This window comes from Hyperolius riggenbachi, chromosome 10, assembly GCF_040937935.1.
Source record: "Hyperolius riggenbachi isolate aHypRig1 chromosome 10, aHypRig1.pri, whole genome shotgun sequence".
Taxonomy (NCBI): domain Eukaryota; kingdom Metazoa; phylum Chordata; class Amphibia; order Anura; family Hyperoliidae; genus Hyperolius; species Hyperolius riggenbachi.
In genome coordinates, this window is record NC_090655.1 from 47169075 (window position 1) to 47196254 (window position 27180).

Here is a 27180-nt window from a genome sequence, read left to right on the forward strand (position 1 = left end):
CCCCTGTGGCCGCCGCTCTCCCCCTGTGGCCGCCGCTCGCTCGCTCCCTCCCTCCCTCTAGCCGCCGCCACCGCGTCAGACCTCGATCAGGCGGGCGGGCGCTAGGACCTAGCACGCCGCACTGATATGCGGAAGTGACATCACTTCCGCATATAGAGCGGGTGCGCCTGGCGCCTTCTTACTGGTCGGGTCGCCCGCTGATTGAGGTCTGAAGCTGCTGCAAGGTGAGGGGGGAGCGGCGGCGGCGGTAGCAGCGGCGGGAGGGGAGGGTTGGGTGCGCTCCTGTCACTACCTAAACGGGGACCCTATACCCCCTGGCTACCTATCCTGGGCACATATTACCCCCTGGCTACCTATCCTGGGCACATATTACCCTCTGGCTACCTATCCTGGGCACATATTACCCCCTGGCTACCTATCCTGGGCACATATTACTCCCTGGCTACCTATCCTGGGCACATATTACCCCCTGGCTACCTATCCTGGGCACATATTACCCTCTGGCTACCTATCCTGGGCACATATTACCCCCTGGCTACCTATCCTGGGCACATATTACTCCCTGGCTACCTATCCTGGGCACATATTACCCCCTGGCTACCTATCCTGGGCACATATTACCCTCTGGCTACCTATCCTGGGCACATATACCCCCTGGCTACCTATCCCGGGCACATATACCCCCTGGCTACCTATCCCGGGCACATATACCCCCTGGCTACCTATCCCGGGCACATATACCCCCTGGCTACCTATCCCGGGCACATATACCCCCTGGCTACCTATCCCGGGCACATATACCTCCTGGCTACCTATCCCGGGCACATATACCCCCTGGCTACCTATCCCGGGCACATATACCCCCTGGCTACCTATCCCGGGCACATATACCCCCTGGCTACCTATCCCGGGCACATATACCCCCTGGCTACCTATCCTGGGCACATATACCCCCTGGCTACCTATCCCGGGCACATATACCCCCTGGCTACATATCCTGGGGAAACTGGCTGTTTGTCATTATGTGCATTTGCTGGTGAAAAGCAGTCTCTTGTTATGTGAATTTGCTGGTGAAAAGCAGTCTCTTGTTATGTGCATTTGCTGGTGAAAAGCAGTCTCTCGTTATGTGCATTTGCTGGTGAAAAGCAGTCTCTCGTTATGTGCATTTGCTGGTGAAAAGCAGTCTCTCGTTATGTGCATTTGCTGGTGAAAAGCAGTCTCTCGTTATGTGCATTTGCTTGTGAAAAGCAGTCTCTCGTTATGTGCATTTGCTGGTGAAAAGCAGTCTCTCGTTATGTGCATTTGCTGGTGAAAAGCAGTCTCTCGTTATGTGCATTTACATGGGGAAAAGCAGTCTCTCGTTATGTGCATTTACATGGGGAAAAGCTGTCTCTTATGTGCATTTAGTGGGGAATTTTTGTCAGTAAAAATCTTTTGTCAGTAAATTTTTAGGTATTTGTCAGTAAAAAATAACGTGAAAGGTTGGCAACACTGGCAGGCTGTGTGGCGCAACGGGAAAGATACAGGCAGCCCACCTTGGGCTTGGCAGGGGGGAGGAGCCGACGTCAGCGAGCGAGAGTAGGGTGGCCGCAGGCAGCCATAAATACGCAGTGTGTGACTGCGTCGCACTCGCAGAGCCTCTCAGCCTGAGTCAGTCCAGAGACTAGCAGGCTGTCACTCGCAGGAAGCCAAAGCCAGCCAGGAGCAAGCCCATGGAAGAGGGGTAGGAATGGGGTATCACATACATGCGTAAAGAGGTGGAAGGTGTGGGTGTGATTAGGAAGGACATGGGTGTGGTTATGTGGTTGGGCGTGGTTAATTTAACCACTCCCATAGGCTCCAGAGAAAATCTTGCACCCAGGTGCCAGGCACCCCAGGCTCACCCCTGCAGCTATCGCCCTCACATCTGTGGCTAAAGCGATCAGATCCTGGGTAGACAACTTGGAGCAATCTATTAAGGACGGTGTGGCTAGAGAAACACTCATTACCGGTCTGAAAGATCTCAAAGTGTCGGCCGATTATATCGGGGAAGCCGCAATTGATGTCATCCGTTGCTTTGCCAGATCGATGCTCTACTCTGTCATGGCTAAAAGGGCATCGTGGCTAAAATCTTGGGCGGCAGACCCGGCTTCCCGCCAGTTATGGTGCAAGATCCCATATGATGGAAAGAATCTCTTTGGGGAAAAGATGGATATGGCTATTAGCTGTGTTACTGGCGGGAAGTCGGGTCTAATACCTCGGGATAGACGTCCAAAACGCCCCAACCCAACGCAATCTCAGCAATCGGGATCGAGATATAGAAATGCGAAAACTTACAAACCTGGAAGATCCTACAGAAACAACTGGAATTCTGCTCAATCGTCTCAGCATAAATTCTCTAAACCAAAGACTTCTCAGATGGGAAAAAAGTATTTTTGACATAGAGCAAGTCCAGAAAGAGCCAGTAGGATCTAGGTTAGAGAACTTCAGCTATGTTTGGAAGAAGGAAATAAAATCACCTTGGGTCATCAGAGTAATATCAAAAGGTCATTTCTGGACTTTTTCCAAAATTCCACCCACAGACTACTTTATAGAGACGAGACTTCCTTCTTCACAGGAAAATAGATTAATATTGATGAAATATCTTCAGGAGCTGTTACTGAAACAGGTGATAGTAGAAGTTCCAGAAACAGAGAGAGGTCAAGGATTTTACTCGAAACTATTCTTTGTAGAGAAAAAGTCGGGAGATTTACGTCCAGTTCTCGACCTCAAGAAGTTGAACTCGTACATACACCTCAAAAGGTTCAAAATGGAATCTCTAAACACAATCATATTGGCGGTAAGGCCTCAGGACTTTTTATTCTCTATAGACTTGGAGGACGCGTATTTGCACATCCCTATTTAACAAAACCTCCAAAAATTTCTAAGGTTTGCAGTAGACGGAATGCATTTCCAGTTTGTATTTCTTCCATTTGGGATCTGCACAGCGCCCAGGATGTTTACGAAAGTGTTGATAGAAGTAATTGAACTTTTCATTATCTGGACGACATCCTGCTACTAGTAGCAGACTCAGCAGAGAAGATTCTAACCCACAGGCAAATCTTACTGGATACACTAATGAAGTTTGGTTGGCTTATAAACATCAATAAAAAGTCAGTTGGAACCCACTCAGGATCTAATATATCTGGGCGCGAGGTTCCGCACACAGGAAAATGCAGTCTGTTTACCAGAGGACGAGATTCCGAAGATAAAGCAGAGAGTACTCCAGATTTTGAGTTCTTCACCAGTTCAGGCAAGACTTTGCTTGAGGGTGATAGGCACGATGTCTTCAACCATACCCATGGTGCCTTGGGCCCACTTGTTTCTCTTCAAGGTGGGTTCTTAGCCCAGTGGGATGGAGAGAATCTACACCAGATAATCAGAGTGACCTCTTCAATGAAGAGAGATCTTCATTGGTGGCTCAGGGATGTGAACCTGAGGAAGAGTCTCCATCTACAGCCAGAAGCTCCTGTTATCGTAGCAACAGATGCCAGCACAAAAGGCGGTGGGGCAACAAGCGGTGGCAGCATAGCCCAGGGACTGTGGCTGAAATTCATGGTGGACTGGCCAGCCAACAAATTGGAGTTGAGGGTGGCGTTTTGCGCTCTAAAGCATTTCTAAACTCTACTCCAAGGAAGATCGGTAGTATTAAAGATGGACCTCAAGACTAGTGTTGGGCGAACATCTAGATGTTCGGGTTCGGGCCGAACAGGCCGAACATGGCCGCGATGTTCGGGTGTTCGACCCGAACTCCGAACATAATGGAAGTCAATGGGGACCCGAACTTTTGTGGTTTGTAAAGCCTCCTTACATGCTACATACCCCAAATTTACAGGGTATGTGCACCTTGGGAGTGGGTACAAGAGGAAAAAACAATTTAGCAAAAAGAGCTTATAGTTTTTGAGAAAATCGATTTTAAAGTTTCAAAGGGAAAACTGTCTTTTAAATGCGGGAAATGTCTGTTTTCTTTGCACAGGTAACATGCTTTTTGTCGGCATGCAGTCATACATGTAATACATATAAGAGGTTCCAGGAAAAGGGACCGGTAATGCTAACCCAGCAGCAGCACACGTGATGGAACAGGAGGAGGGTGGCGCAGGAGGAGAAGGCCACGCTTTGAGACACAACAACCCAGGCCTTGCATGAGGACAAGAAGCGTGCGGATAGCATGCTTTGTACCACCATGCAGTCATAAATGTAATAAAGATAAGTGGTTCAATAAACAGGGACCACGCGGCAACGCTAACCCAGCAGCAGCACACGTGATGGAACAGGAGGAGGCGCAGGAGGAGAAGGCCACGCTTTGTGAGACACAACAACCCAGGCCTTGCATGAGGACAAAAAGCGTGCGGATAGCATGCTTTGTACCGCCATGTAGTCATAAATGTAATAAAGATAAGAGGTTCAATAAACAGGGACCACGCGGCAACGCTAACCCAGCAGCAGCAGCAGCAGCAGCACACGTGATGGAACAGGAGGAGGCGCAGGAGGAGAAGGCCACGCTTTGTGAGACACAACAACCCAGGCCTTGCATGAGGACAAAAAGCGTGCGGATAGCATGCTTTGTACCGCCATGTAGTCATAAATGTAATAAAGATAAGAGGTTCCATAAACAGGGACCGGCAACGGTAACCCAGCAGCAGCAGCAGCAGCAGCAGCACACGTGATGGAACAGGAGGAGGCGCAGGAGGAGAAGGCCACGCTTTGTGAGACACAACAACCCAGGCCTTGCATGAGGACAAAAAGCGTGTGGATATAGCAGCAATGCTTTTTGCCGCCATGCAGTCATAAATGTAATACAGATGAGAGGTTCAATAAACAGGGACCGGAAACGCTAAACCATCCCAGATGTTCATCGGTCATGTTACTTGGTTGGGGTCCAGGAGTGTTGCGTAGTCGTTTCCAATCCAGGATTGATTCATTTTAATTTGAGTCAGACGGTCTGCATTTTCTGTGGAGAGGCGGATACGCCGATCTGTGATGATGCCTCCGGCAGCACTGAAACAGCGTTCCGACATAACGCTGGCTGCCGGGCAAGCCAGCACCTCTATTGCGTACATTGCCAGTTCGTGCCAGGTGTCTAGCTTCATGCCCGGTTTCAGGTCCAGCGGTGCCAGCCACAAATCCGTCTGTTCCTTTATTCCCCTCCAAATTTCCTCCCCTGTGTGCTGCTTATCCCCAAGGCAGATCAGCTTCAGCAACGCTTGCTGACGCATGCCAACAGCTGTGCTGCACTGCTTCCACGATCCTACTGCTGCTGGTGCTGGGTTAGCATTTCCGGATGAGGTACAGCTTTGAGATGCGTTGGAGGAGAAGGAGTCAGAGAGGTAGGTGCTGCTGTTGTTATCCAGCTGTTTGCGGCGTGGGCAACACCCGCGCCGTAGCAGGTGAGGAATCGCTGCCAGGCTCCACAAGGTTCACCCAGTGCGCGGTAAGGGAGATGTATCGACCCTGGCCGAACGCACTCGTCCAGGTGTCAGTGGTGAGGTGAACCTTGCAGGCAACGGCATTCTTCAAGCTTCGGGTTATTTAGCTGACCACGTGCTCATGCAACTCAGGCACTGCAGAGCGCGCAAAGTGGTAGCGGCTGGGAACCACGTAACGTGGGATGGCCACTGACATCATGCCCTTGAAGCTGTTTGTCTCCACCACTCGATATGGCAGCATTTCGCAGGCCAGAAGCTTGGCTATGCTGGCTGGCTGTTACTGCCACGGCCCGGGGGTCATTTGCTGGCAATTTCCTCTTGTGCTCAAACATCTCAGAGACAGACAACTCAACCGTAGCGCTGCACACCGAAGGGCTGTTGGTTGTTGTGTTTGATGAACACTGGGAGACCTCAAGAGCACTAGTCCGGAAAGTGACAGTGTCAGCATCGTCTGATGTTTGTGAATGTTGTGAACCACGCAATGGCTGGGCTACTGCTGCTGCTGAGGCGGGTCTGGTGGTGAGTCTGGTGAACCCAAGGGAGGCAGTGTTGCTGGTGGTACCCTGTCCTGCCGCGTTTGCCCACAGAGTGGGATGTTTGGATAGAATGTGGCGGCTCATGCTGGTGGTGGAGAGGTTGTTAATACTTTTCCCCCTGCTCAGGCGGGTCTTGCACACCTTGCAAATCGCCATGGTAACATCCTCAGTGCAGTCTTCAAAGAAAGCCCAGACTTTAACTGGCTGAGGACTCGGACCTCGTGCGTGATGTGCTGGTGCTGCTTAACCCACTGCTGGACGCTTGAGAGGTCATCCAAGTAATTATCTGGTCCTGTTCTTTTGGATCTGTGAGGGTTGTTGTCCTGGACAACATGGGCAGTATTTAGTGGGTTTTCTTGGGTGCTCCCCTGTGGCCTGTACGTGAACCGTCAGGGGAAACACCTCTTCCCTTGCCCCTCCCTCTTTCACCGGATTTCTTCCTCATTTCACTTATCCTTAAAGTACACGCTGACTGGCAGCAGTACAGTGGCAGTACAGAAATGCTATACAGTGGTGGGTGAGCGGTGTACCACTATTGTCAGCAGTGACACAGAGCACAATGCTATACAGTGGCGGGTGAGCGGTGTACTACTGTTCCCAGCAGACACAGAGTGGAAGTAAACACAATGCTATATAGTGTGGCTGAGCCGTGTACACAGAGTGGCATTAAACACAATGCTATATAGTCTGCTATATAGTCACCCCGAACAGGGTGATGTTCTGCAGAACCCGAACAGTGGCAAACACTGTTCGCCCAACACTACTGGGAGGGAACGCAGATTTTAGTACCTAAACACACGATACAACATGTTTTCCGGGGTCGGACTCTGAGGCACATACAGATGGTCCCGATCATCATCCTCATCATACAACTCTTCTCCTGAGTCTGACCCACCCACCACCTCTGCCACCCCAACATCCCCAGACACAGACCCCTCATCGTCCTCAACATTAACTTGGGATGCTGGCCTGAGCCAGACCTCCTCCTCCACATCAGGCCCCATCATCTCCTCAATGGCAGCCCTCATTAATCGCTCTGGCGACGGACTGATGGACACAACGTTCTCCTCCGGGGAGGGCTGCTGCTGACCACTGGCTGCTGGGGTGGATGTTATAGCTTGCGTGGGGCGTTGGCTGTTGCTGTTGTTGGGAGTGCTGCTCACAGCGGAGGTCTCTGGGGAACTCATGTTGAGCTCATATAGTGGTTGACGGTGAGTGGAGTATTACTGATCCCAGCAATATACACACTGACTGGCAGAGTACGCAATGCTATATAGTGTGGCTGAGCGGTGTACACAGAGTGGCAGTAAACACAATGCTATATAGTCTGGCTGAGCGAGCGGTGTACTACTGTTCCCAGCAGAATCAGAGTGGCAGTAAACAATGGTATATAGTCTGGCTGAGCGGTGTACACAGAGTGTCAGTAAACAATGGTATATAGTCTGGCTGAGCGAGCGGTGTACTACTGTTCCCAGCAGAATCAGAGTGGCAGTAAACAATGGTATATAGTCTGGCTGAGCGGTGTACACAGAGTGTCAGTAAACAATGGTATATAGTCTGGCTGAGCGGTGTACACACAATGCTATATAGTCTGCTATATAGTGTCAGTAAACAATGGTATATAGTCTGGCTGAGCGAGCGGTGTACTACTGTTCCCAGCAGAATCAGAGTGGCAGTAAACAATGGTATATAGTCTGGCTGAGCGGTGTACACAGAGTTTCAGTAAACAATGGTATATAGTCTGGCTGAGCGGTGTACACAGAGTGTCAGTAAACAATGGTATATAGTCTGGCTGAGCGGTGTACACAGAGTGGCAGTAAACACAATGCTATATAGTCTGGCTGAGCGAGCGGTGTACTACTGTTCCCAGCAGAATCAGAGTGGCAGTAAACAATGGTATATAGTCTGGCTGAGCGGTGTACACAGAGTGTCAGTAAACAATGGTATATAGTCTGGCTGAGCGGTGTACACAGAGTGTCAGTAAACAATGGTATATAGTCTGGCTGAGCGGTGTACACAGAGTGGCAGTAAACACAATGCTATATACTCTGGCTGAGCGAGCGGTGTACTACTGTTCCCAGCAGACACAGAACAGTAAACAGAATGCTATATAGTGTGGCTGAGCGAGCGGTGTACCACTATTCCCAGCAGACACAGAACAGTAAACAGAATGCTATATAGTGTGGCTGAGCGAGCGGTGTACCACTATTCCCAGCAGACACAGAACAGTAAACAGAATGCTATATAGTGTGGCTGAGCGAGCGGTGTACCACTATTCCCAGCAGACACAGAACAGTGAACAGAATGCTATATAGTGTGGCTGAGCGAGCGGTGTACCACTATTCCCAGCAGACACAGAACAGTGAACAGAATGCTATATAGTGTGGCTGAGCGAGCGGTGTACCACTATTCCCAGCAGACACAGAACAGTGAACAGAATGCTATATAGTGTGGATGAGCGAGCGGTGTACCACTATTCCCAGCAGACACAGAACAGTAAACAGAATGCTATATAGTGTGGCTGAGCGAGCGGTGTACCACTATTCCCAGCAGACACAGAACAGTGAACAGAATGCTATATAGTGTGGCTGAGCGAGCGGTGTACCACTATTCCCAGCAGACACAGAACAGTGAACAGAATGCTATATAGTGTGGCTGAGCAAGCGGTGTACCACTATTCCCAGCAGACACAGAACAGTAAACAGAATGCTATATAGTGTGGCTGAGCGAGCGGTGTACCACTATTCCCAGCAGACACAGAACAGTAAACAGAATGCTATATAGTGTGGCTGAGCGAGCGGTGTACCACTATTCCAAGCAGACACAGAACAGTGAACAGAATGCTATATAGTGTGGCTGAGCGAGCGGTGTACCACTATTCCCAGCAGACACAGAGTGGCAGTAAACAGAATGCTATATAGTGTGGCTGAGCGAGGTACACAGAGTGGCAGTAAACAGAATGCTATATAGTGTGGCTGAGCAAGCGGTGTACTACTATTCCCAGCAGACACAGAGTGGCAGTAAACAGAATGCTATATAGTGTGGCTGAGCGAGGTACACAGAGTGGCAGTAAACAGAATGCTATATAGTGTGGCTGAGCAAGCGGTGTACTACTGTTCCCAGCAGTGACACAATGACAGGGGGGACCCTGGCTAGCGTGGCTGGAGCGCGAACTACCCTGCCTGCCTACCCAAAGCTAAACCCACAGACAAATGGCGGAGATATGACGTGGTTCGGGTATTTATTTACCCGAACCACGTGACCGTTCGGCCAATCAGAGCGCGTTCGGGTCCGAACCACGTGACCCGTTCGGCCAATCACAGCGCTAGCCGAACGTTCGGGGAACGTTCGGCCATGCGCTCTTAGTTCGGCCATATGGCCGAACGGTTTGGCCGAGCACCGTCAGGTGTTCGGCCGAACTCGAACATCACCCGAACAGGGTGATGTTCTGCAGAACCCGAACAGTGGCGAACACTGTTCGCCCAACACTACTCAAGACGACTGTGGCATACATTCAGAACCAGGGAGGTTCTCGCAGCCATTCGCTGATGGAGGAAGCAATGTTGATCTTCTCATGGTCAGTTCAGAATCTAAGCGCCATCACGGCAACCTACATCTCAGGGATTACAAACACTGTTCCAGACTTTCTCAGCAGACCGATAATATCGAACAATGAATGGGAGTTGGACAATGCAGTGTTCAGAAAGATATGCTGTCATTGGCAGGAGCTGGAAATAGATCTGATGGCCACCAGCTATAACAGAAAATGTTCCAGATACATCATCCGGTATCCGGAGCTGGAGGCGGAAGCAGTAGATGCATTACTTGCTCCCTGGAACTTTTAAATTGCGTATTGTCAGGCGTTTATACAACACGTTTTTATAAACTATAACCGTATGTATAAAATCAAAAACGAAGGCCTCCTACAAAAATAATGGGAGGAGTCTTATTATATTAAAATGCCCAACCTTAAGATCTTATAGCGAGTTTCTCAAGCTACTGGTACAAAGAGTGAAAAGTCAGGACAACTCTTTACTTTAAAAAAATTAATTTATTAAATATATAAAAGTTGTCAGATTGATTACAAATCAAATAATGTGAATCAAACAATAACCACCAAATATTAATAACCACAAGGTACTTCTCGGTATAAGCTGACTATACACTTCAGAGCAAAGTTGACCACAGATATTAACCATTTTAGGACTGCAGTGATTGAGATCTACGCCCTGTTTTGGTGGGCTCCTGGCTGGCAGGGCGTAGATCTCAATCACTGTCTGCAGCGCGCATCCGCCGTTTCCGCCGCTACCCGCCGTTCGCGCCGCTCAAACCCGACGATTCTTGCCGCATCTCACAGGCTCTGCCTGTCTCTATGACGGCAGAGTCATGTGAGCCGGTCAGGAGCTGATTTCATTGGCTCCTGACCCTGTCTTTCAATGTAAGCCGTTCCCATTGGCTTACATTGAAAAACAGGGTCAGGAGCCAATGAAAGCGGCTCCTGACCGGCTCACATGACTCTGCCGTCATAGAGACGGTAGAGTCTATGTCCTGAGGGTCTCGGCGAGCGGCGATGACGGCGGTTGCGGCGGGTATGTGCGATTCGTCGGGATTGGACCAGCGGTCTCTGGTCTTTAAGTGCCCAGAGACCGCTGGTCCTTAAATGGTTAACCAATAAAATCAAACAATCACAATAGACTGTGCAACCACAAGATGTCATACATATTATCTTATTTGCAAGGCTTGATTGTAAAACACAATGGAAGCAGATCTAGCTGGTCTAAAAAACTCAATATATAAAACAAGTTTAAAGTTTACTGATCTGTAAACACGTATTTTATAAAAAATAATCTGATTTTAAATCAAAGGAAAAAGATATATGAAATTATGCAATTATGACCTGATCTGTAAATGAAACCTTTTTATGTCAACCAATCTTTATCCCCCTATCAAATTATAAGCTTGGAGGAAAAACATACATTAATAAAAAATGTAAAGAAAAATGAACCCAAATCAAACACGGATATTCCTAGTTGCAATTCCAGGAAGGTCACATGTTCAGGGTATTCTATACTAGGTATAGAATCATTGAAAATCCAAGCCCCTAACTTAGTTGGCTTTGATATTTATTACACATTTATAATTACCAATAATATGAAATAAGGAATCTTGCCAAGCCTGCACATCTAACCCAATCTGGGAGTGGCCTCAAGGCTGGTTGGGCGTGAGAGTCTGGGATCCCTTCTTTCCGTTCAGAGGATGAGAGTGTCCTTTAGAGAGTGTGTGTGCGCAGAGGAGAGTCTCTTTTCTTTTGAAAGGATGAGAGTGTGTCTCGAGTGTCCAATGCACTCATTATTTATACCCCTCTAACTTATAACTCAGCCTCCAGGTAAACTAAGATCCAATCAACAACTGAAAGGTGTGACTAAAGTTTACAATTAACTAGCTCATTTGAATATCAACTTTATATAAATCCTGTGACTTTATTTCTGGATGTGTAATTTTCTCCAGCAGGGGGCACACTCGTATACGATATATTATTAAAAAATAAAATAATAACCTATTGACCTGTTAATATCATGTTTAACACTATGTTGACAATTCATTAAAGGTTCCTTTATTTTAATTCCTTACCACATAAAACTGGTCAAGACTAGCTCTTTGGGCCAATTCAGCTGATCAACAATAAGTTATGACTCTGTTTGAGAACAACCATTTATAATCCAAGAATGTTTATCCCAGCAAATATGGCTCTTGAGTGTGGATAGCTACAAAGTTAATGATTATAACTAGAACACATATGCAAGTTCTGTATAGAGATGTCGCGAACCTCCGATTTTCGGTTCGCGAACCGGGTTCGCGAACTTCCGCAGAAGGTTCGGTTCGCGGAAAAATTCGCGAACCGCAATAGACTTCAATGGGGAGGCGAACTTTGAAAAATAGAAAAAATTATGCTGGCCACAAAAGTGATGGAAAAGATGTTTCAAGGGGTCTAACACCTGGAGGGGGCATGGCGGAGTGGGATACATGACAAAAGTCCCGGTGAAAAATCTGGATGTGACGCAAAGCAGCGTTTTAAGGGCAGAAATCACATTGAATGCTAAATTGGAGGCATAAAGTGCTTTACAACATCTTGCATGTGTATACATCAAACAGGGAGTGTAATTAGAGTACTGCTTCACACTGACACACCAAACTCACTGTGTAACGCACCGCAAACAGCTGTTTGTGTAGTGACGGCCATGCTGGACTACTGCGCAACATGGCGTGATTGCTCTTCCTCACTCAGTGATGTCAGGTAATGTGTGACTTCCTTCTCAACTTTCCATGGCATTGTTAAAAAGCTTACGTTTTGTTTTTAATTTACATTTTCTACTTGCTGTGTACTTGTTCAGTACCGCTACAATGAGAATCCTGTGGAGGCGGGCAAGTCTGCCATTGTGACCCCGGGTAATGGCCGGGGAATGAGAGGTTTGAATCCGGTGTGGAGCCTGAGCAACGGCTACCACTACACATCCAAGGAGGGCAGCGGGCAGGCATGCACGCCCGCCCGCCCCGAGGTAGTGACAAAAAATAACAATACAGGAGGAGGACTTTCGAGGCCCTGGTGTGTATTTGAAATGAATGTACTTTAAATCCTTTAACGAGAACCAGTTATGGCGGGCAAAGATGACACCACATTCCTTTCACGAGAATCATATGGAGGCGGGCAAGTCTGTCATTTGTGACCCCGGGTAATGGCCGGGGAATGAGGGATGGAATCCGGTGTGGAGCCTGAGAAACGGCTACCACCACACATCCAAGGAGGGCAGCAGGTAGGCATGCACGCCCGCCCCGAGGTAGTGACCAAAAATAACAATACAGGAGGCGGACTTTCGAGGCCCTGCTGTGTATTTGAAATGAATGTACTTTAAATCCTTTAACGAGAACCAGTTATGGCGGGCAAAGATGACACCACATTCCTTTCACGAGAATCATATGGAGGCGGGCAAGTCTGTCATTTGTGACCCCGGGTAATGGCCGGGAAATGAGAGATGGAATCCGGTGTGGAGCCTGAGAAACGGCTACCACTACACATCCAAGGAGGGCAGCAGGTAGGCATGCACGCCCGCCCCGAGGTAGTGATCAAAAATAACAATACAGGAGGCGGACTTTCGAGGCCCTGCTGTGTATTTAAAATGAATTAACTTTAAATCCTTTAACGGGAATCCGTTATGGAGGGCAAGTCTGCCATTGTCACCGCGGGGAATGAAGGTTGGATTGCGGCCCGAAGTGGGAGCCTGCTGAGACCCATGCTGTAGCTGCCCTGACCGTGCTTTGCAGACCAGGCATCTGTGGTCAGATGGACCCTTGAGCCAGCGGAAGACAAACCAAGTCGAAAGCATTTGCCAAGAATGTTTTACGGAGGGCAAGTTTTTTTGCCCTTTTTTTAAAATTTTTTGAAAATGATAGATGGTTGTATTTTTAAATTGTTTGAAAGTTTAGATGGTTGTATTTTTAAATTGTTTGAAAGTTTAGATGGTTGTATTTTTAAATTGTTTAAAAGTGTATCCATTCTTCCTCCCCCCCAGCCACGAACAATACCATGGGAACGTGGAGCAGCAGAAGCCCCCTGTGACGGCTGCCACGGTTGTTCTCCGCTGCTTGTCTTTTGAGGGGTGCTTCTTTTCCTCAGGTGTTCTTGCCATAGCTGTTTGTGCCTTCTCTCCAGGTGCCTTCGTAAAGCACTTGTCCCTACGTGACAGTTGGCCTTTCCACGGCTCAATTTTTGCTGGCAGAGACAACAGATGGCTTTGCTCCGATCTGAGACACACACGTGAAAAAATTTCCAAACCGCTGAGGCCCCCTGGGGTGATGGCGCTACGGTGGCATCAGCAGCAGCTGACGTTGAAGGGCATGTGTGCTCCCTGGCCATAGCTGGCGATACATGGCACCGGACACTGCCCCCAGCTGTTTCTGAGGACGAGCTCCCTCTGCTTCTATCATGGAGTCGTCTCCTCCTACTCCTCTCTGACTCCTCCTCTGAACTGTCCCCCTGGTCATCTCCTCTACCGGGAACATATGTGCTATCCGTATAATCGTCATCATAATCCTCCTGGCCAGCTGCGCTTTCCTCAGACACCTCCTCAAGTGCACCAACTTCAGGTGGTCCACCATCATCCCCATCCACACACGTTACGTCCATACTATCGCCACCTAACTCAGACGTATGAGGTGGTGTACCTGCGCCTTCTTGTTGTTGTTGCAGTAGTGGCTGGGAATCAGTGATTTCACCACCACCACCAAATAACTCCTGCGAAGTGTCAAATGCAGCGGATGTGGTGCTTGTTGTAGTGCTGGTGGCTGCGGGAGATGAGGTGTTCTGTGTTAAATACTCAATCACCTCCTCACGATTTTGGGAAGTGATGGCACGTGCCTTCTTCTGAGCACTGTATTTTGGGGCAGGTCCGCATGAAATCACAGCAACACCACCTCGCACAGCCACAGACCTGCCGATGCCTCGTGGCCTTCCTCTGGGTCTGCCTCTACCTCTTTCTCTACCTGGTTTGTCCATTTTGTCCATCTCGGGGGTATGCTAGCTATATGCAGTGAGGTGGGTTCTCACTCAACACAACAGGTAGTTAGATGCAGTGAGCTGGGTTCACTCAACAGTAAAGGTACTTAAGATGCAGTGAGGTGGGTTCTCACTCAACACAACAGGTAGTTAGATGCAGTGAGGTGGCCAGGTGGGTTCACACTCAACACAACAGGTAATTAGATGCAGTGAGCTGGGTTCACTCAACACAAGGCTAGGTATATGCAATGATGAGGTGGGTTAAGTAAACACAACAGGTACTGGGTAGTTAGATGCAGTGAGCTGGGTTCACTCAACAGTAAAGGTACTTAAGATGCAGTGAGGTGGGTTCTCACTCAACACAACAGGTAGTTAGATGCAGTGAGGTGGCCAGGTGGGTTCACACTCAACACAACAGGTAGTTAGATGCAGTGAGCTGGGTTCACTCAACAGTAAAGGTACTTAAGATGCAGTGAGGTGGGTTCTCACTCAACACAACAGGTAGTTAGATGCAGTGAGGTGGCCAGGTGGGTTCACACTCAACACAACAGGTAATTAGATGCAGTGAGCTGGGTTCACTCAACACAAGGCTAGGTATATGCAGTGATGAGGTGGGTTAAGTAAACACAACAGGTACTGGGTAGTTAGATGCAGTGAGCTGGGTTCACTCAACAGTAAAGGTACTTAAGATGCAGTGAGGTGGGTTCTCACTCAACACAACAGGTAGTTAGATGCAGTGAGGTGGCCAGGTGGGTTCACACTCAACACAACAGGTAGTTAGATGCAGTGAGCTGGGTTCACTCAACAGTAAAGGTACTTAAGATGCAGTGAGGTGGGTTCTCACTCAACACAACAGGTAGTTAGATGCAGTGAGGTGGCCAGGTGGGTTCACACTCAACACAACAGGTAGTTAGATGCAGTGAGCTGGGTTCACTCAACACCACGCTAGGTATATGCAGTGATGATGTGGGTTAAGTAAACACAACAGGTACTGGGTAGTTAGATGCAGTGAGCTGGGTTCACTGAACAGTATACAGTAAAGGTACTTAAGATGCAGTGAGGTGGGTTCTCACTCAACACAACAGGTAGTTAGACTTAGATGCAGTGAGCTGGGTTCACTCAACACAACGCTAGGTATATGCAGTGATGAGGTGGGTTAAGTAAACACAACAGGTACTGGGTAGTTAGATGCAGTGAGCTGGGTTCACTCAACACAAAGCTAGGTATATGCAGTGATGAGGTGGGTTAAGTAAACACAACAGGTACTGGGGTATATGCAGTACTGGGTAGTACAATGTGCAGCTCCCTGTCACACACACAGGCAGTCAGTCACTGAATGTGCTGGGCTGCTGGCAGTGGCACACACACTATCAATTAGCAAGGCTGTGCATGCAACAAAAGTGTCAGAAAAAAAAAATGTACAGGTTGAGCTCTGAAAAGAGCTGTTGCTGGGTGCTTTAAAAGCAATATTAATCAGTCAGGAACAAGCAAAGCAGCCTAGAACCTAACTAATCTGTCCCTAAGAGAAAAAGTCTGCAGCAGCTGTCCCTTTCCTCTCTCTAGCAGGCACACGAGTGACTGTAATGGCCGCCGGAGGCTGCCTTATATAAGGGGGGGTGGGGCTCCAGGGCTTACTGTAGCCTGAATGGCTACAATGTGCCTGCTGACTGTGATGCAGAGGGTCAAAGTTGACCCTCATAGTGCATTATGGGGCGAATCGAACTTCCGGAAAAGTTCGCCTGGCGCAGGCGAACGCGAACCCCCAATGTTCGCCTGGAACCGTTCGCCGGCGAACCGTTCGGTACACCTCTAGTTCTGTAGAAAACCTTCTCTGGGGAAAACACTTGGAATTGAGCATAAACTGATATATGATATATTAAATATATATCCCCATATGCTATCCACTTAACTATATAAAATAATATGGGATACTGCTTATAACATATTTGTCATGCTATGTATAATGACATACATATATAGAACCCCTAATAATGAGATTATAAGACATTTTATATCAGTCCACCTTCTAACTCCAAGCTGCCACTATACAGCCTGCTGCCCTTCGGACTGTAACCAAGAACACTTGGCTTCAATATTGTCCAAGGCAGAGTAAACTTTTAAGATTTGCCTAAAGATTAAGAATTATTACTCCAGTAACATTCTTCAGACAGAGGAAAATCTTTCTGATTCAGCAGTCTGTCTAAACCATGTCCTCTGAATTTCACTACTCAGCTTAAATTGACTACACAGGTTTAAATCTTATATAAAAAGAATATAAAAGATCTATTTCTTGCAGTCCATATAATAAATCAAACATGCATGCATACATCATATAAATCAGTATACACCTGCTAATATCTATAATAGTCCATGCAATCCTATAAGGTTATATTTTTAAAGGACATGAATTATGTTTTTATTCAATTTTTATTAATTAATAAATCTCTATTAAATTCTGATATCTGAAAACCTGACAGTATGTGTTTCCCCTCATTCCTCTGATCCTCTGCCTGTTAAAGAGACTTATGTTGGAACCGGTGGTTCTCCTAGCAGTGTTACCGTGGTGGCCGAGAAGGCCCTGGTTCCCTATGATTTGTCAGATTTCGACGACAGATCCGATAGAGTTACACAGCGATCACACACTTCTATTCCAGGGTCCAGTGGCGCACCCCAATCCGACACATTGAGACTGACGGCGTGGAGGTTGAAAGGAGGAAACTACAGAATCTAGGATGTTCAGAATCCGTGATACAGACTCTCCTGAGGGCTCGTAAATCGACTACCAGTTCTACATATCATAGAATATGGAAAGGGTTCGACCTGATCCATCCAGAGGCACATCAAGTCTTATCTTTCTTGCAGACAGGGGTAGACAAAGGTCTGTCATTTTACTCCATCAAAGTTCAGATTTCAGCTATCTCAGCTTTAACAAGTCAAAGATGGGCATTGGATCCCCTCATTAGGCAGTTTGTGTCTGGAGTCATGAAGATTCGTCCCCCGGTGAAGTCGATCTTTCCGAAGTAGGACCTCCTGTTAGTCCTTGATTATATTACAGGGTATCAATTTGAACCAATTGAGAGCTGTACTATCTGGAACTGTACAATGAAAGCTGTATTCCTTGTGGCGATCACCTCCGCGAGGCGGGTCTCAGAATTGCAAGCGCTAAGCTTTCTGGAACCATATCTTACCTTTCTACCGGGAAGAGTTCAAATAAGACCCGTTCAAGGTTTCTTACCGAAAGTTTCATCAATTCGACACCTCAATCAGGAGTGAGCTTTACCTACCTTTGCAAATCCGGAATCCCACACTCTTTGGATGTCGCAAGAACCCTGAAAGAGTATATTTGAATCACTGGGGACATTAGAAAATCGGGTAGACTATTCGTTATCCCGTCCGGCTATCGGAGAGGTCAGGCAGCCTCCACAAAAATGATTGCTTCTTGGCTGGTGCGCATGATACAAAACGCTTACAGGGCTAAGAACATGGAACCGCCTAAAGAAATCAAGGCACATTCTACAAGAAGTGTATCAACCTCTTGGGCAGCACACGTGAAGGTTCCGCCTCTTAAGATTTGTGAAGCCGCTAACTGGACATCGATTAATACATTTGTGTCACACTACCAGGTTGACAAGTCGCAGTCAACTCCTCTGGAATTTGGGAGAGGCATATTATCTTCCTGTTCCTCTTCTAATTTGGTGTAGTTTGTGAATAAACAATCACTTTTTGGTTCACCTGCACCTGTTGCCCTCCCGTGTGTTCTTTGTTTTATAGATTCTAGTTAGATCCCGTAGTGCTGCCATGGAGGCATAGGGAAAATTGTATACTTACCTGACGGTAATTTTTCTTTCCAGATGCATCCATGGCAGCATAGGGTACCCACCCATTGTTCGGTGAGGAGCTAGTTAAAAGACACATGTAGGGGGGGGGGGGGGGCATGATCAACTTTTAATGATTAATTGTCCTGTGAGGTATTGGGGGGCAGGCCAATACCCGTAGTGCTGCCATGGATGCATCAGGAAAGGAAAATTACCGTCAGGTAAGTATACAATTTCCCGTTTTCTCTCTCTGTGCTGTGAAATAAAAACCTATTCTGTAATGCAGCCTCAGTCATCAGCACGTACGGATATGTGCTGTGGAAGGTCTTAAAGGGAACCTAAACTGAGAGGGATATGTTTCCTTTTAAACCATACCAGTTGCCTGGCAGTCCTGCTGATATCTTTAGCTGCAGTAGTAGTTAAATCATAGACCTGAAACAAGCATGAAGCTAATCCAGTCTGACTTCAATCAGAGCACCTGATCTGCATGCTTGTTCAAGGGCTGTGGCTAAACGTATTAGAGACACAGGATCAGCAGGAGAGTCAGGCAACTGGTATTATTTTAAAAGGAAAAATTCACATCCTTCTCAGTTTAGGTTCCCTTTAAGGCTGCCATACACTGGTCGATTGCCACCAGATTGACCAACAGATAGTTCCCTCTCTGATCGAATCTGATCAAAGAGGGATGTAATGGCTGCCCTTACACTGCACACAGATTTTGAATCGAATTTCAGTACAAAATGGATTCACATCCTGTGTAACTGCCGCGGCTGCCCTGCCTCCCCGCCCCTGCTCCCCCAGCCAGCAGCAATACATCACCTGTCCACCAGCACAAGTCCCTGGGTCCGTGCTGTCCCTTCTTCCAGCATCTTCCTCCGTCTCCTCTTCACTTCCTGTCCTATCCTGTGACAAGCGGAAGTTCAAACAGTAGATCAACTTCGCCTTCTCACAGGACGGGACAGGAAGTGAAGAGAAGAAGACAGAGAAGACGCCGGAAGAAGTGCGAGATTGCAGGGACCCGGCGGACAGGTGATGTATTGCTGTGTCAGTTGTCTCCGTATCGAACGCCGCTAAGGCATGCTCCCGACCCGCTGGCGATCAAGCTAAATTTTCCGCCTGGACAGATCGACTGAATCGATCAATTTCGGGTGGAAGTCAGTCGACCGGTCATCATTTGCGTTAACGATTTCACAGCAGATTCGATCACAGTGGTCGAATCTGCTGTATTTCGATGGGGATTGAGGAATCATTGTAGTGTATGGGTACCTTTAAGTAAATTTTTTACTTAAGCCTTTTTAGGCTGTCAGCAGGGGCGTAACAATAGACCCTGCAAGGGGGATCCAGAAGCCACAGGGGGCCCCATCCTGAGAAACTGACAACTAAGGGCAAGGAGAGAAAAAAACATTCTGCTCTCTGCACAATTGTTCTAATGACTGCATCTGCTCAGCCACTGATAATGAATCATACAAAGCTTTGCAGACAAAGATTTGTAGACAGTCCGTATTCAGTGTGCAGCAGGCTCTTCTGTACAACGTCCAGCCCCCAACCTCTCTACCTCTCCCCGAGTGCTCTGTCCTGGAGGAAGGGGGCCCCATCCAAAGTTTCACAGGGGGACCCAGTGATTTCTTGTTACGACCCTGGCTGTCAGTCTCTTCTAGGGAGACGTGGTTCTCATTGACTGGGTAGGAGGGAGGAAGAAGGTAGGAGGAGGTTGCAGAGGAGCTGCAGATCAATGGAATTGGTGAAGCATTTATTTTGTAAAAACTGCAACTGTTCCCCATTTACTCAGACGGGGGCTATGGAGCAACCCCCAGTAGGTAAGTAAATCAATGCTGCCCCCCACAAAGCACACATCATTTACCACGCTCCCTAAGGGGGAGGCTTTGTTTTAAATATTTTTACAGAAGGGATGCCCATATGCCTTGAAAAGTTTTCAAAAATCAGCATTTTGGTGACAAATATCTTATTGGCTACTAAGTCTGTGATAGCTAGGCATTGGAAAAAGCCAGTGAGTCCATCTTTATCACAAAGCTGACCATAAACTTAAACTTCAAATATGAGATAGCATATGCTAAAGCAGGGGTGACAAACTCAATCATCTAAGGGGCCAAAATCGAAAACCTAGTCTAAGTCATGGGCCACATTATTTACCTGCCTAGCGTTCTGGACGAGCTGAGGTCGTCCAAAGAAAACTTGCTGGAAATGTTCTGGACGAGCTCAGCTCGTCCTGCACTTTCCCCTCACGCTGTGATCAGCAGCGCTGCAGCAGCCTCTGAAAGCTGCTGCATGCTTCTCCCTAGGGAATCCCTAGGGAGAGAATGTGCTAGGGCGAGCGGGGGGATCCCCCTTCTGTGCGGGGTATTTTGGGATGGGGGATCCCCCTCTGCGGGTGGGGGGATCCCCCTTCTGTGCGGGGTATTTTGGGCTGGGGGATCCCCCTCTGCGGGTGGGGGGATCCCCCTTCTGTGCGGCGTGCGGGTGGCCTCTACCCCTCCCCCCCATCCTCGCTTCCCCCCCCCATCCTCACTTCCCCCCCCCCTTCCCTTTCTAAGCCCTTTGAGCAAATAGAACTACTCACCCAGGGGCCCTCTCCAGCGCAGCACTTCTTCCTCCATCGCAAAGTCCCGTCTGTTTACAGTTACATTACGAGACTTGGTGACGTCACCAAGTCTCGTAATGTAACTGTAAACAGACGGGACTTTGCGATGGAGGAAGAAGTGCTGCGCTGGAGAGGGCCCCTGGGTGAGTAGGTCTATTTGCTCAAAGGGCTTAGAAAGGGAAGGGGGGGGGGCGAGGATGGGGGGGGAAGCGAGGATGGGGTGGGAGGGGTAGAGGCCACCCGCACGCCGCACAGACGGGGGATCCCCCCACCCGCAGAGGGGGATCCCCCAGCCCAAAATACCCCGCACAGAAGGGGGATCCCCCCACCCGCAGAGGGGGATCCCCCAGCCCAAAATACCCCGCACAGAAGGGGGATCCCCCACCCGCAGAGGGGGATCCCACAGCCCAAAATACCCCGCACAGAAGGGGTATCCCCCCACCCGCAGAGGAGGATCCCCCAGCCCAAAAGTTAGGATCGAGGGGGGGAGATCGGGAGGGAGGGGACATCTGGCACCTTATACTCCTGGCTACACCTGGCACCCTATATACCTGGCTCCCCTATATACCTGGCTACACCTGGCACCCTATAACTGGCTACACCTACCTCCCTATAACTGGCTAAACCTGGCACCCTATATACCTGGCTACACACTTGGCTACCCATAACTGGCTACACTCCTGGCTACCCTGACATCTGGCTACACTCCTGACATCTGGCTACCCTGACATCTGGCTACACTCCTGACATCTGGCTACCCTGACATCTGGCTACCCTGACATCTGGCTACACTGACATCTGGCTACACTCCTGGCTACCCTGACATCTGGCTACACTCCTGACTATCCTGACATCTGGCTACACTCCTGACATCTGGCTACCCTGACATCTGGCTACACTCCTGACATCTGGCTACCCTGACATCTGGCTACCCTGACATCTGGCTACACTGACATCTGGCTACACTCCTGGCTACCCTGACATCTGGCTACACTCCTGACTATCCTGACATCTGGCTACACTCCTGACATCTGGCTACCCTGACATCTGGCTACACTCCTGACATCTGGCTACCCTGACATCTGGCTACCCTGACATCTGGCTACACTGACATCTGGCTACACTCCTGGCTACACTGACATCTGGCTACACTCCTGGCTACCCTGACATCTGGCTACATGTGGCTCCCTATACACCTGCCTTCACATCTGGGTCTTATACTCACCATTGGCATGCTGATCCCTCGTCACGTACCTCTGATAGCTTCCCCAGTGCCGTCTTCCATGTCCGTGTACGGATTTTGCTTCTCCCTTAGCGATGACATGTCCCCCGCCGATCGGCGTTGATGACACCAGGGTCACACAGCGTCAACATCTCACTGAAAACATTTTTTTTTAAGTTGAATTCAATACAATAACCTGTATTGAATTCAATATTTTTAAAAAATTGATTGGAAAAAAAAAAGGATGAAAATTATTGGAAATTAATTGAACCACTTTTTTCACGGAAATCCTGGGGAATCAGAACGCCAGGGAGGCTACAGAGAACCAGAGGTGTGTTTAAAGAATGTTATCTGCATACAGAGGCTGGATCTGCCTATACAGCCCAGCCTCTGTTGCTATCCCAAACCCCACTAAGATCCCCCTGCACTCTGCAATCCCTCATAAATCACAGCCGTGCTGTGAGGCTGTGTTTCCATCTGTAGTGTCAGTCTCAGCTGCTCCCCCGCCTCCTGCATAGCTCCGGTCCCTGCCCCCGTCCCTTCCCTCCAATCAGCAGGGAGGGAAGGGATGCAGGCGGGGACTGGAGTTCTGCAGGAGGCGGGGAGAGCAGCAGACTGACACTATAGAGATAAACACAGCCAGCTATGACAAGCTGTTTGTCAGCAGCGTGGCCGTGATTTATGAGGGATTGCAGAGTGCAGGGGGACCTTAGGGGGGTTTGGGATTGCAACAGAGGCTGGGCTGTATAGGCAGATCCAGCCTCTGTATGCAGATAATATTTTTCAAACCCACCTCGGGTTCTCTTTAAGATTTAACATTTATTGAACAGTTTGAAAATAAGCGGGGTAACTATAGCGACCATGGGGGCCTGGCCTGCTCCTCCCCTTCGGGTAGCGCAGTGGAGCAGCTTAATATTTACCTGCTCCAGGTCTCCCCCCATCTTCCTGACAGTCACACACGCTATTCTGCATAACTCTAGCCCCTGAGGCATGTCATGTGATCTGGAAAAAGCGGTATGCAGCACAGAGCATAGGACTTCCAGGAAGAACAGAAGAGACACAACGCAGCAGGTAAATATTACACTATTAATTAGGGATGGGACGAATCCACAATTTCTTCGAATCCGAATCCGGATCCGAATCTAAAAAGGTTCTCGAATATCTCGAACCTTTCGAATCCCGAATCTAACGAATCCTGCACATACGAATTGTGCGATCCGTGGTATAGTTGCCCGCAGTATAGGTAGCCAGGCATAGGTAGCGAGGTAAAGGTGCCTTCAGTATAGCTAGCTAGGTATGGGTGCCTTCAATATTGGTAGCTTTCAGTATAGGTAGCAAGGTATATGGGCCTTCAGTATAGGTAGCAGGGTATATGGGCCTTCAGTATAGGTAGCAGGGTATATGGGCCTTCAGTATAGGTAACAGGGTATATAGAGGCCTTAAGTATGGGTAGGTATGTAGGTAGGTATAGGGGCCTTTAGGTAGGTAAAGGGACCTTCAGTATAGGTAGCAGGGTATAGGGCCTTAAGTATAGGTAGGTATGTAGGTAGGTATAGGGGCCTTTAGGTAGGTAGGTAGGTAGGTACGTATAGGGGGCCTTTAGGTAGGTATAGTGGCCTGAAGGTAGGTAGGTAGGTATAGTGGCCGGTAGGTAGGTATAGTGTCCTGTAGGTAGGTAGGTAGTTAAAGGGACCTTCAGTATAGGTAGCAGGGTATAGGGCCTTAAGTATAGGTAGGTATGTAGGTAGGTAGGTATAGGGGCCTTTAGGTAGGTAGGTATAGGGGCCTTTAGGTAGGTAGGTAGGTACGTATAGGGGGCCTTTAGGTAGGTATAGTGGCCTGAAGGTAGGTAGGTAGGTAGGTATAGTGGCCGGTAGGTAGGTAGGTATAGTGTCCTGTAGGTAGGTAGGTAGTTAAAGGGACCTTCAGTATAGGTAGCAGGGTATAGGGCCTTAAGTATAGGTAGGTATGTAGGTAGGTAGGTATAGGGGCCTTTAGGTAGGTAGGTATAGGGGCCTTTAGGTAGGTAGGCATGTATAGGAGGCCTTTAGGTAGGTAGGTAGGTATAGATGCCTGTAGGTAGGTATAGGGGCCTTTAGGTAGGTAGGTAGGTAGGTAGGTACATATAGGGGGCCTTTAGGTAGGTATAGGGGCCTGTAGGTAGGTAGGTATAGTGGCCGGTAGGTAGGTACGTATAGGGGGCCTTTAGGTAGGTATAGGAGCCTGTAGGTAGGTAGGTATAGTGGCCGGTAGGTACGTATAGGGGGCCTTTAGGTAGGTATAGGGGCCTGTAGGTAGGTAGGTATAGTGGCCGGTAGGTAGGTAGGTACATATAGGGGGCCTTTAGGTAGGTATAGGGGCCTGTAGGTAGGTAGGTATAGTGGCCGGTAGGTAGGTAGGTACATATAGGGGGCCTTTAGGTAGGTATAGGGGCCTGTAGGTAGGTAGGTATAGTGGCCGGTAGGTAGGTATAGGGGGCCTTTAGGTAGGTATAGGGGCCTGTAGGTAGGTAGGTATAGTGGCCGGTAGGTAGGTACGTATAGGGGGCCTTTAGGTAGGTATAGGGGCCTGTAGGTAGGTAGGTATAGTGGCCGGTAGGTAGGTACGTATAGGGGGCCTTTAGGTAGGTATAGGGGCCTGTAAGTAGGTAGGTATAGTGGTAGGTAGGTAGGTGTCGCTCCCCCCCGTGCCTCCTCCGCTCACCCCCACGGCCTCCTCCGTCCCCCGTGCCTCCCCCTTGCATAGAAGTGAGCATTGGCTCACCTAACACCTGGCCGGGATTCCCTACCTGCCGCCAGCGCAGAGCCGCAGACCCGCAGACCTCTTGCTTCCTCCTCTGTTCCCTCTAGTGATCGGCATTTGCATACGCGTCATCACTGAAGCGCCGGGCGGTTACTAGAGGGAACAGAGGAGGAAGCAAGAGGTCTGCGGGTCTGCGGCTCTGCGCTGGCGGCAGGTAGGGAATCCCGGCCAGGTGTTAGGTGAGCCAATGCTCACATCTATGCAAGGGGCAAGCGGAGCAGGCGCGGAGGGGTCGGAAGAGGACGAGCGGGGGATCGGCGGTTGCGCGCGGGGATTCGGCGGATTCGTTAAGGGGGAAATGGCATCGGGATTCGAATCCACGAATCTCGAATATTTCCCAATATTCGAGGGATTCGTGGATTCGCCGGATTCGTCGTCCCATCTCTACTATTAATATTATTGCTTCACTGCGCTATTCTGCTATGTGCGGGAGATGGTGTTGGGTGGCTGGTGTGTATGTCTTTTACAAACCACATGGGGGTTGAGAGGTTTGGATCCCTGGAGGGGATCCCATGATGTGGGGGGGGTTGTCTTGTGGGCTATTGCTGCACCCCGGGTCAAACCGGCAACGTTTCAGTCAGAAACACTATCAGCACTGTGCTCCTTTGGATGGGAAGGCAGTGGGCTGTTCTTTTACTGCTCACAATGATGGACATTTGAAATTCTTGAGGCCCACATAAAATGGCAAAGAGGGCCATTCGGCCCGCAGGCCTTGTATTTGACACATGTGTGCTAAAGCAACAGGTCAGATTAGGAAGATTATTAGGAGTTGGCGGCTACATATGTTACACTTGTCCGCTAAAGAAAAAAATTAAATTATTAACCTGAAAAGGAATTGATAATAACGATAAACTGTAGTTGATTGGTATATATGAAGCAAGTAAAGTTGTATGTTGTGAACAATATGTTAGCATAAGGAAAGGCTCAAAAGGACTATTACATAAGAACTCAAGCTTGGCACAAGAGAGTTCCTGTGTTTTATACTTTTCTAGGTTTTGTTTTTATTATTTTATTTCCTGTTCACTGATTATTTTTTCCCCTTTTTTGACTTTTTAAGGTCAATTATTGTTCTGATATTATATACACAGTGGCAGGAAGTTGTGTTCTATATTGGGATGTGGGTTAGCACCAGAAGGCTAATAGCTTGGATTAAGCAATTTTTGTGTGCTATGGTAATATTTTTTTCTTTATCTGTGAAAGGTGGCCAGATGTTTACTGGATTGATTGTAAATGACTGACATGTTTATACAGTATGTGCCACAATAAAAAAAGATTTAAAAACAAAAGCTATCAAAAATCCATTATGGGCATAGTCCATACCATGACTTTCAGGCCAGTTGCACACCTAGTATTAGCGGTGCGATGCGATGCGAGCATCACATTTCCGAAATCAGCCTTCATATGACCCTGCGCCAGGTGACAAAGTCACATGCATAGGCCCATCCCGCCGGTTAGTGACGTACTTCTTGCAGGGCAGGAAGTATGCCACTGGGATTCCTGTTGATCTGCATGCTGGGCAGGAAGTAGGTCACTGGGATTCCTGTTGATTCGCGTGCTGGACAGGAAGTAGGTCACTGGGGTTCCTGTTAATCCGCATGTTGGGCAGGACGTACGCCACTGGGATTCCTGTTGATCCGCGTGCTGGGCGGGAAGTAGGTCACTGGGATTCCTGTTGATCCGCGTGCTGGGCAGAAAGTACGCCACTGGGATTCCTGTTGATCCACATGTTGGGCAGGAAGTAGGTCACTGTGATTCCTGTTGATCCGCATTCTGAGCAGGAAGTAGGTCACTGGGATTCCTGTTGATTCGCATGCTAAGCAAGAAGTAGGTCACTGGGATTCCTGTTGATCCGCATGCTAAGCAAGAAGTAGGTCACTGGGATTCCTGTTGATCCGCATGCTAAGCAAGAAGTAGGTCACTGGGATTGCTGTTGATCCGCATGCTAAGCAAGAAGTAGGTCACTGGGATTCCTGTTGATCGGCATGCTGGGCAGGAAGTAAGTCACTGGGATTCCAGTTGATCCCAGCATGTGTGCTCTGTCGCATCACGCTCCCGTCGTGCACACTAACTGCGTCGCCCACTGACTTTGCCCTTTGCCTAGTTTTCCCCTAAGGCAGTGACAGCCATGGTCCATAATATGCAGAGGGGAGAAACCGAGTCACACCCTTTACAACAAAATATGTAATCATTTCACCTGTTTCTGCTTTGTTT

General features: G+C 48.6%; 1 protein-coding gene across 1 annotated transcript in view; it reads left to right on the forward strand.

Moving 5' to 3' along the window:
- The window catches only part of MFAP5 (microfibril associated protein 5), a 195351-nt gene that overhangs the window by 137772 nt on the left and 30399 nt on the right, over nt 1–27180 (forward strand). The gene's annotated exons all lie outside the window — the stretch shown is intronic.